Below are 11,106 nucleotides of genomic sequence, written 5' to 3'. Positions count from 1 at the left end.
TTTACGCCACATTAGGGTTGTCTGTAGCACAAGCATGAGTTCAAAATGCTCCAAGAAAAAGTTTTGATCGCTTACCCAGTGACATAAAATATCTGACAGATAGCAAAATAAAATGTGAAACAAAACTGAAAACGTTTATCTTTGACAACTCCCCCTATTTCACAGAAAACTATCTATTATTGTACTGTATAAATGATGATGACTAGGAATTAATGACTAATACCTGTCTTTAAACAAAAAACTAATAAATTTTCAGCATATAGGCATATTTTTAAAAACATTAATGTTAATATAAAATGATTTGTTCCATACCATTAAAATTTATCATGCAGTTGATACTCGGAACATGAAACTAACTATTGGTGTATCACAATGCGTGGTTAAGACTTCTATTCTTTGAAAATCTCAAAATGAAATTCAGAAGTAAAATGAAGCTAATGATCAAAGTAGATGTACATTCCATTTGTGATGTGTTTGGTTATTCTTACTGATGAGAAGTATTCCCAGAAAAGAAGCAAACAGGGTATTGTTGGAAAGGTAGGCCTGTATGTTACACAGATTAGGCTATCATTACTAAAAACTGACTTACACACATGTTAGAGCGTAATATCCATTTCACAAGGTCTAAGAGTTTGGGACCATTCCCTTAATCACATTTGTAGTTACACAGATTAGGCTATCATTACTAAAAACTGACTTACACACATGTTAGAGCGTAATATCCATTTCACAAGGTCTAAGAGTTTGGGACCATTCCCTTAATCACATTTGTAGTATAGCACAGTGCTAGAACATGTTTAAAACATTATATCCTTTTTTTACCCTGTAAATTTCTGTTATTGGACACACACTGAGCGATGCATCCGTAGTAAGATTGCAAAGTGAGAATATGTGTAAAATACAGTGAAACTAATCCACTGACAATCCAATAATCTGTTCTGCATAGGAGTAGACATCTATGTAGTTCTGTTTCTTTGGCATTTCAATAATCGTTCACTTTGCTGCCATGCAGAAGACACGATTGCATGCCTTGAATAGTCTCTCAATGAACACATTTCGTTTATATGCAGCACAGAAGACATAAGTAGGTTTCTTTGCAAAAGTGAGTAGGTAAAACACTGTGAATACGAGATGTAAGCTGAGAATGTAACGAACAGGAACCAGTGCCAGTAAGCAAACAAGCACTGATTTCTTAGTTCCAGTTTCATTTGCTATCGATATAAGTACAGTAAAATGGAAATTAAATGGATTATGAAAGCATGCCTTTCACATCAGTTCCTTCTTTTCTTGTCATTCGAACTAGATCAACTGAAAACAAGTTACAATGAAGAGGCCAGATGTGTCTATTACTAGAGTACATACACAGTTGATAACAGGAAAACGCTGAAATTGGCTTCCTATCCATGTTATTGACGTAAATACTGTAATTTTTAGTATTTAAGACAGTTTTTGCGTGCCCTCTACAAAAATAATGATCAAGGAGCAATCGTAAACAGCATTCTGCTAATGTTTTAGGGTATTTCAGATGACGGCAGGCCCACCCACTCTGACTTCAAACCACCGTATAACTTCTATTCGCTTTTCACCACTCTACTGCTGTATCCTGCACATTAAACATTGTAACAAATTCGATTATTTTAACGTCAATGTCCGCCCATATGATTTCAGTTGGCAACGTATATTGAAAACCGTGGAAGTGCGAAAAATTTGTTGCGTACTGTGTGATATTTCACGTTGACACTACTGAATGCCATGACTTGTTGCGTCACTTTCGTTGCTTGTGTCAGCATTATCCTACAGCACCCACTGGACGACCCAGCCAGACTTTCTTGATGATTGTATGTCATCTCCGTGGTCGTTTGCAACGTCCTGTGATATGTGTATATCTTTGTGATTGCATTCCTCAACTTTGGTAGAAGCGGTTAAAACGATTTGAATTGTTATTGGTGAATGGTGACAGTGTAGTTGTAATGTTGTTGGCTGTACTCGAAGTGAGTTTTTAGATCTTTTCCAAACAATAATATTAATGTGCATATGCGATTAGCAAAGTGTGTAACACATCAATACGCGAAACAAGTTATATTTCAATTTAAAAGACCCAAAGGCTACCTGGTAGAAAGTGTTAAATTTCTTAGTTTATGTTGAACCAATCTACTGAAATTTTCCACGTGAGTGCCCTTTATGTTAGTTTCCTGGCGTCCTGTGTTATGTAGCGCGATGTGTTTCTTCTTAGTAAATATCGTAAAAGTCAATCAAAAACTATGGTGCGCAGAGCCATAATTCCCGAAACTTTTAGGCAGTAAATGGTACCCAGAACCACGAAGTTTTGAGAGAGTGTGTTAACGATTTGTAGGAATTTTTTCGAAATACGCAATTATGAACACAATTACTCCACGCTATTTAATATATGCCTTTCAATCGCAGTGCCGCATTAAATATCACTCAGAACCGCGTTGTATTTGATAGTGTCAGAAAGTTTCATTACCTCATCCACCGATGAGGACCTAGGGCTTTCAGAACATATTCCATATAAGGAAACGATCCAGCCTCAAGTAACTGTTCGGTTGATTCCTAATCTAATTGTGTAAACAGTTTTCTAATGCACATGAGGCTTGAAAATATATGCGACATAATTTTAATACTTGTTACTAATTTTGTATTAGTGTTTTACAACTGTCTTTAGATCTGCCCTATAATATTATTCCGTACGGTCTTAGGAGTGTTAAAAGAAACTGTGGACATCCACTTTTACGTATTTATCTTCCCGCAATTGCATTCTGCTTTAAATGGAATTGTGTATTGTATGTTTAAAATGACCTGTTTGTAAAAGACCAGTAAATTAGTTTAATTGAAATTTTAGTGCCCTATCTTGGTACATCTGTTGTGGACTCTTACTAGAACGCTGCCTTCATCATCAGAGGACATTCTGTGTTTTATTGTTGCAGTATCGGAGTTAAATTAATGGAAACTATGAAGTTCACTACTCATTGTATTGTTGAGGCATTGATCATTAGACAGTCACATAACCAAGATTAGGAATTTACTGCTTAGCTTTCGAATGGTGTCCCTCAGTGCTGTCATATAGGCGACACTTTACTATGTTGTACTGACTCAACAGCCTAATAGGAATTCAGTGTATAGCAAGATTACTGTAGTGGTGGAACTCTTGATGGAAATGCCCTTATTGGCATGCCGATAGTGCTTTGGATTAAGTCAGAAGATAATTCTTCAAACAAGTAGATGTATCTAACATGACTCTTTGCTTGCTATTGATGGAATATAAGTTAAACTGGTTGTCCTACAAAGGTCAGTGTGTAGACACAAATCACTGAAAATGCAAGTTGCTGAAACTTTCTCTTAAATATTTTATTATATGGTGGGGATTTTATATAAACTTTTCCAACAGAAATGCTGTAAACCAAATTGTGACTTACCCAGTGTCTTATTTTTGAAGATGCTACAGCAATATTAAATGAATGACTTTTTTAAAACTTTAGTGGGAGTTGTTATGAAGGAAACTGAATCACTTTTAGACCATAACCCATAAGTAGTTACTGAATTTTGCATCCATAAATGATTCAGTACAGTGAAAATGGAAATTGCCAAGAGTGAAATAGAACTTTCAAGCTTTGAACAGTGACTTTCAACAAGGTAACTATTCATCAGTATTAAATAAGCTTTGGTGAATTTGATGTAATAACATTGCAGGCATTTAACTATCAAAGTTTGACCCCCGTGATGTCGTTTTTATGATGGATGGGGGGTATAACTTAACACTGTCAACAGGGTCATTCCATGCCAAGTGGTCTAGAGGCTCCCAAATGACCCTCATGGATTTTGATGAAATTTTGTATGAACATTCACACATGTTCTCAATGAACACTGGTAAAGTTTCAGTTTCAGAAATTCAATACTTTCGGAGATACAGTCACTTGTTTAAGACCATAGCACAGCTTCCTATAGTGCGTCCTTGAATTTTCAGCAACTTTGAGATGAGATATCTCTGTAAGTATTTGCATGAAAGATACAAAACTTGGCCATCTTATACAACTTTTAGAGCTCTTTAACGTAAAATATTAACAAAAGGATTTCTGAGCAAGTTTCATATAGATAATTTGAAGCAAAGTTGGGCGAAAAAATAGCTGTTAAAAAAAATGCGAACTTTAGTTTTTTATTTCTCCAAAAGTAAATGTGGGATGTACACGAAACTTTGCACACCGTAACTCACCAACACAAGGTCTTAGAATATAAAATTTCATTCTCCTATTGCTTTCCATTATTTCACAAATCTATGGTGAAGTTGACGATTTTTCAAAAAGTGCTAAAAATGGGTATTTTTAGTCAAATTTTTCAAAAAAGTGTTTTCTTCAAACTCTTCTAAACTATGGTCATTAGAAAGAGCATATTCTACACTATCTAGAAAAGTGGATTTGATTTTGCAATGCAAGCATATAAGGCCCCTAAAAAGTAGCATCTTCAAAGAGGCGCACTGGAAGTTTGAACACATTTTTTCTGGCTCTCAAATTATACCTGAAATCTTTTATTTTGCCTTATACATGTTTATTAATGTCTGGGATAAGTGAAATAAGAAGTCCTGATGAATAGGACTTAGCTTAAGTCTGAATATCAAAAGAATAACAATAGAAACAATGTTATTTTTTAGTTGTCACCTCCACCCCCCCCTTTCTCTCTCTCTCTCTCTCTCTCTCTCTCTCTCTCTCTCTCTCTCTCTCACACACACACACACACACACACACACACACACACACACACACACACAGAATTATTATCAAGAATGAATATAAATTGTAAAATTATTTGCCAACCGCCCGATAGCTTAGCAATTACAGCCACGGGTGGGTTTCTTTACCACAGGATCCCAAGCCTGATAAGGGTTTCTTTACACAGGTTCCCAAGCCTGATAGTAAAATTATTTAAGTGCCCTGTGTAAAATTAGAAGGCACTCGTGGGTTCCTTATATTGTTTCCTCTAACCTATTTCAATTTTTGATAAGCTACATTAATTTTCTGATGAATATCAAGAGGAATGATGTATTGCCGGCCAGATGAATTTACTGATGGAGCTGGAATTACTGCAATAATGTGGTGTTCCAGAACCCAGCACTTGTCACTTCTTGGTGACCAATAAAATGAATTTGCTGGACCATGTGGGTGCATAAAGTTTATTAATGCATCCCTTTGCTATGTGGAGGTCTCACAGATATTCCCAATCCACCACATGTTTCATAGATGCATGCAACATATTGTCCTGGTTGGAGAGCAGACATTAATATGCCTCCCTCATTACTGTGACCCATTTTAGCTAGAAAAGATGAACAATCATTTGAAACTCTGCTGACCTGAATTGTTGTTTCATCAATAGGTAAAAAGTGATTATTTTCTCTGGTGCCTGCTACAGTTTGTCCAAGTTTAAACCTCTCTTCTTGTGACACAATATTTTTTTCAATTTCATCTTTACTACTGACAAAAACAAATTTAATTCCATTAATGTTTTCAGAGCAGATTGAAACAGATATAGGGGAGTAAGAATTTGTCCATTAAGTGGCCGTTGCAAGCTTGCTCTTGCTGCTAACCGCTTCGTTGTACCTCCAATCCCATCACAAGGTGATTTCCCGTGACTAGTAGCAAAAAAATTCCATTCAGCTGTCATTACAAAATCACTCTTATGATAGCACAAATTTAGGAAATTCTTGAAATTTTTATATTGAGCACTGGAGCCATCACTGAAATCTGTGCAAACCGTTCTTTTATATATTTAATGAGCTCCTTGATAAAAACATGAACTGTAGTAGTGTCATGCCGCAAACAATCACTAATAATGCAAAAACTTAGAGATTCTACTTTCTCATTTTGACGAAAGTAGACAACAAATGGATGAATTGTTGCTTGACTATTGTCCCAGTGGAAGCCTTGCACAGCATCCTGAATGATAAAAGAATAATTTTCTGCAAAACCCATTAGGACAACAAACTCTTCGTCTTTCAGATAACATTTAAAGCCTTTAAGATGCAAGCTTTGATGCTTGGCAATGTAATGATGGCATGACAGACTCCATATTTTATTTTCTACATCTTCAATAAATCCATTCACTAACATTTGCTTTGTGTCCAGTGTGGCCCGATCGGTGTGTATCCATTGCTTAAACACAATAACTTCCTGTGGCTCATGTAAATATTTACAATTTTGAGAAGTACAAAAAATATGAAGCTATTATTCATTGAATTCAATATGATCTCTCTCTCTCTCTCTCTCTCTCTCTCTCTCTCTCTCTCTTTCTCTTTCTTTTTACAAATGAGAAGAGTTTTATGCAGATGAACACTTACGATAAAAGCAGAAGGGCTACTTCTCATAGTTTTCAAGTTTTTCTGACAGTCTCATTGCCTATTTACCAGATCTTTTTATTTCAATTATTCAAGGCACTAATAAACATTTATTAGGCATAATAAAAGATTTCAGGTATAATTTGAGAGCCAGAAAAATGTGTTCAAACTTCCAGTGTGCCTCTTTGAAGATGCTACTTTTTAGGGCCTTATATGCTTGCATTACAAAACCAAATCCACGTTTCTAAATAGTTTAGAATATGCTCTTTCTAATGACCATAGTTTAGAAGAGTTTGGAGAAAATACTTTTTTGAAAAATTTGACTAAAAATACCCATTTTTTAGCACTTTTTGAAAAATCGTCAACTTCACCATAGATTTGTGAAATAATGGAAAGCAATAGGAGACCTTGTGTTGGTGAGTTATGGTGTGCAAAGTTTCATGTACATCCCACAATTACTTTTGGAGATATAAAAAACTAAAGTTCGCATTTTTTAAACAGCTATTTTTTCGCCCATCTTTGCCTCAAATTATCTATATGAAAATTGCTCAGAAATCCTTTTGTTAAAATTTTACTATAAAGAGCCCTAAAAGTTGTATAAGATGGCCAAGTTTTGTTTCCTTCATGTAAATACTTACAGAGAGATCTCATATCAAAGTTGCTGAAAATTCAAGGATGCACTATTGGAAGCTGTGCTATAGTTTCAAACAAGTGACTATATCTCTGCAAGTATTGAATTTCTGAAACTGAAGCTTTACCAGTGTTCATTGAGAACATGTGTGAATGTTCATACAAAATTACATCAAAATCCATGATGGTCATGTGGGAATATTTCTCGATATTAGACCACTTGGCCCAGAATGGCCCAACAGTTAAACTACTTGAAAATGTTAGACAACACTGGGAAGATAATAGTTTTCAATGGGATTGTAAATATGTCTGTGGTAATTGCTGTTTTTCAGAAATGCTTTTTTGATGTAACCACTCTGCATTTTATGTGCTCTCAACTTTGGTTATCATCAGTTAACTTATTTTACTGGTCAAACAGCAAAAGCTGGTAAACTACTTTTAATGTATCACTTGCTGGTCCACCTCTCCCTGGCTTCTTATTTAATTTGGCTACATTCCATTACTACAATTTTACTTTTCCTTGGTGTACATCATTTAACTTCTTTCCAAGACACTGTCCTTTCCATCCAACTGTTCTTCAATGTTCATAGGTCTGTCTGACATAATTACAATATCATAGGCACACCTTAAAATTTTTATTTCTTCTCCCTGAACATTAATCCTCTTCCCAAATGTATCCTTGGTTTCCTTTACTGTGTGCTCAGTTTACATAGTGAATAACATTGGGTATAGGTTAAATTCAGTCTCACTCCATTCCCAATCACTGCTTCCCCTTTACATCCATCAACTTTGGGTAACTGCTGTCCGATTTCTGTACAGATTGTAAATAACATTTTTCCCTTATTTTATCATTGCTATATTCATAATTTCAATGAGTGTATCCCACTTTACATTGTCAAAACCTTTCTTACATACACATATGCTATAAAGATAGTTTTATCTTTCGTTGACCAATCTAAGATTTATCATAAGGTCGGTATTGCCCTTTCTGTTCCCACTTTTCTATGATATTCTGATTGATATTCCCTGAGGCTGGCTTCTACTGATTTTCTTCATTCTTCTGTAAATAATTCATGTCAATATTTTGCAGCTATGAATTGTTAAACTGATGTTTTGGAAATGTTCAATTGTCAGCACCTACCTTCTTTGGAACTGTAATTGTAATTGTTACATTGTTCTTAAGGTCTTAGGGTAGTTTGTCAGTTTAATATATCTTGAACAGCGTATGTAATAGTTCTGTCGTGGCTGGCTTTCCAAGAAATCACATTAATTCTGATGGAACACCTTCTGTTCAAGGATCTTGTTGTGATTTGGATCTTCCAGTGCTCTGTCAAATTGTTCTCGGATAGTCCCATGTCCAACTATATATCCCACCACCTTTTTTTCAGAATTCTTTTCTTTGAAATGGTAATTAAATCGACACCCTAGCTGCAAACAGGCGTTGTTATACATCATTGGGGACATGTTGAAAATGTGTGCCCCGACCGGGACTCGAACCTGGGATCTCCTGCTTACATGGCAGACGTTCTATCCATCTGAGCCACCGAGGGCACAGAGGATAGTGTGCCTGCAGGAACTTATCCCTTGTATGATCCCCGTAAGACCCATATTCCCAACATGTCCACACTACTACATTCGTAGTGCGTCTAATAGATGTTTGCCCATCACACTCATTACTCGTGGCAGATTAATCTACCAAGACCCATACAAGTTGGGGCGTAGCGTGTGCATTCGCACAAGGTCAGTGGCTGGATAGCCATATTTTTAACTATATATGAAGGTAGTATCTGTTCCCGAAAGAACAGATACCATTGATGACCGTGTAGCTTCTCTAGAATGACATGATAATGAAATCGACACCCTATCTGCAAACAGGTGTTATTATACATCATTGGGAACATGTTGAAAATGTGTGCCCTGGCCGGGACTCAGATCCTGGATTTCCTGTGCCCTCAGTGGCTCAGATGGATAGAGTGTTTACCATGTACGCAGGAGATCCCGGGTTTGAGCCGTGGTCGGGGCACACATTTTCAACATGTCCCCAGTGATGTATAACAATGCCTGTTTGCAGCTAGGGTGTTGATTTAATTTTCATTTCTTTCTAGAGAAGCTGCACAGTCATCAATGGTATCTGTTCTTTCGGGAACAGATACTACCTTCATATAGAGTTAAAATATGGCTACCTGGCCATTGACTTTCTCGTGTGAACACACACGTTATGCCCCAACTCGTACGGGACTTGGTAGATTAATCTGCCACGAGTAATGAGTGTGATGGGCAAACATCTATTAGGCACACTACGAATGTAGTGGTGCGGACATGTTGGGAATGTGGGTCTCATGGGGAGTGTGCAAGGGATAAGTCCTTGCAGGCGCACTATCCTCTGTGCCCTCAGTCGCTCAGATGGATCGAGTGTCTCCATGTAAGCAGGAGATCCCGGGTTCGAGTCCCGGTCGGGGCACACATTTTCAACGTGTTTCCGATGATCATGTATGACAACGCCTGTTTGCAGATAGGGTGTCGATTTAATTATAATTTCATTCTAGAGAAGCTACACTGTCGTCAATGGTATCTGTTCTTTCGGGAACAGGTACTACCTTCATTCTGTTCTTTGCTTGTTACTTGCGTGCCAGCATTAATACAACTGCTTCTTTTTTTCTAAATGTTAGTTGAATTTTCCTGCAGGTTGAATTTGTCTTTACTCTATTATGCATACTTCTAAGGCCTTATATTTGCCCTATAGCTATTCCTGCTTAGACATTTTGCACTTTGTCAGTTTCATTTGTTAGACATTTATATTCCATTTCACCTGCGTCATTCGCTACAGTGTTATATTCCCTCATTTTTTCCAATTAAATTAAACATCTCCAGTTTCATAAAAGGGTATCTGCTAAGTGGTGTCTTTTTATGTATTTCATCCTCTACTGCATTCACTACTGCTCAAAACTACCCATTCGTCTAATATTGTATTCCTTTCTCTTTTTTCAGTTGTCTTATGCGTACTCTGAAAACCCTCAACAGACCCTTATTCCTTCAGTTTATTGATGCATTAAATAACAGATTAGTGTTAGGTATTCTCTGTGTCTTTTGTACAGCATTTGACTATGTGAATTGTAGTTTTCTCATAGGTAAATTGAAGTTTCATGGGATTGATGGTATAGTCAATCAATGAATGTCATATCTAACCAAAAGAATACAGAAAGTTTCACTTAGTAATCCAGCCAATGTAATCTGTGTTCTTAATTCTGACTGGGGAGAAATCACATAAGGGGTTCCCCTATATATAATCGTAGGCCAACTGTCATTCTGCATACATGTAAACAACCATCCACGTAATGTACAAAAACCAGAATTAGATCCTTTTTGCAGATGGACCTAGTATTGTAATCAGTCCAAACTTTCTATAGAAACAGAAGAAATGGTAAACAGAGTTCCTAAAAGTATCATTGACTGGTTTTCAATGAATGGTCTCGCCCTCAATTTTAAAAAGGCACGACATACTCAGTTCTGCTCATCTAGGGGTGCTTTACCATTGATAAGTGTAACGCATGATGAGTAAATAATAGTGCGTGAACTTCAAAATTATTAGGTTTAGATATTGATGAGAATTTAAGCTGAAAAAGCACATTTTAGAACTCTTAAAACAACACAATCCAGCCACAATTGCAGTTAGACTCATTGCAAATCTCGGGGAGGGACAAATCAGTAAGTTGACTTGTTGTTGTTGTTGTTGTTGTTGTTGTGGTCTTCAGTCCAAAAACTGGTTTCACCCAACTCTCCATGCTATTCCATCCTGTCGAAGCCTCCAAATAACTACTGCAGCTTATATACTTCTTAACGTAGTTACTGTTTTTATCTCTTAGACTCCCTCTATAATTTTTACCCCCCACACTTCCCTCCAATACGAAATTGGTGATCCCGCGATGTCTCAGAATGTGTCCTATCAAATGATCCCTTCTTCTATTTAGGTTGTGCGACAAATTTTTCTCATCTCCAGTTTTATTCAGTACCTCCTCATTAGTTATGTCACCTACCCACCTAATCTCCAGCATTCTTCTGTAGCCACGCATTTCAAAAGCTTTTATTCTCTTCTTGTCTAAACAGTATATCATCCATGTTTCACTTCCTTACATGGC

At 36.6% G+C, this 11,106-nt stretch overlaps 1 protein-coding gene across 1 annotated transcript in view; it reads left to right on the top strand.

Moving 5' to 3' along the window:
• Positions 1–1,861: 1,861 nt before the first annotated feature.
• The window catches only part of LOC124716304, a 141,181-nt gene continuing 131,936 nt past the window's right edge, over positions 1,862–11,106 (top strand). The window contains exon 1 of the mRNA XM_047243163.1: positions 1,862–1,991. The gene's annotated coding sequence lies outside the window, so the exon portion shown is untranslated. The remainder of the gene's footprint in view (positions 1,992–11,106) is intronic.

This window comes from Schistocerca piceifrons, chromosome 1 (genome assembly GCF_021461385.2).
Source record: "Schistocerca piceifrons isolate TAMUIC-IGC-003096 chromosome 1, iqSchPice1.1, whole genome shotgun sequence".
Lineage (NCBI taxonomy): Eukaryota > Metazoa > Arthropoda > Insecta > Orthoptera > Acrididae > Schistocerca > Schistocerca piceifrons.
The sequence above is the reverse complement of the archived record's forward strand: the minus strand, read 5'-3'. Positions and strand labels throughout refer to the sequence as shown.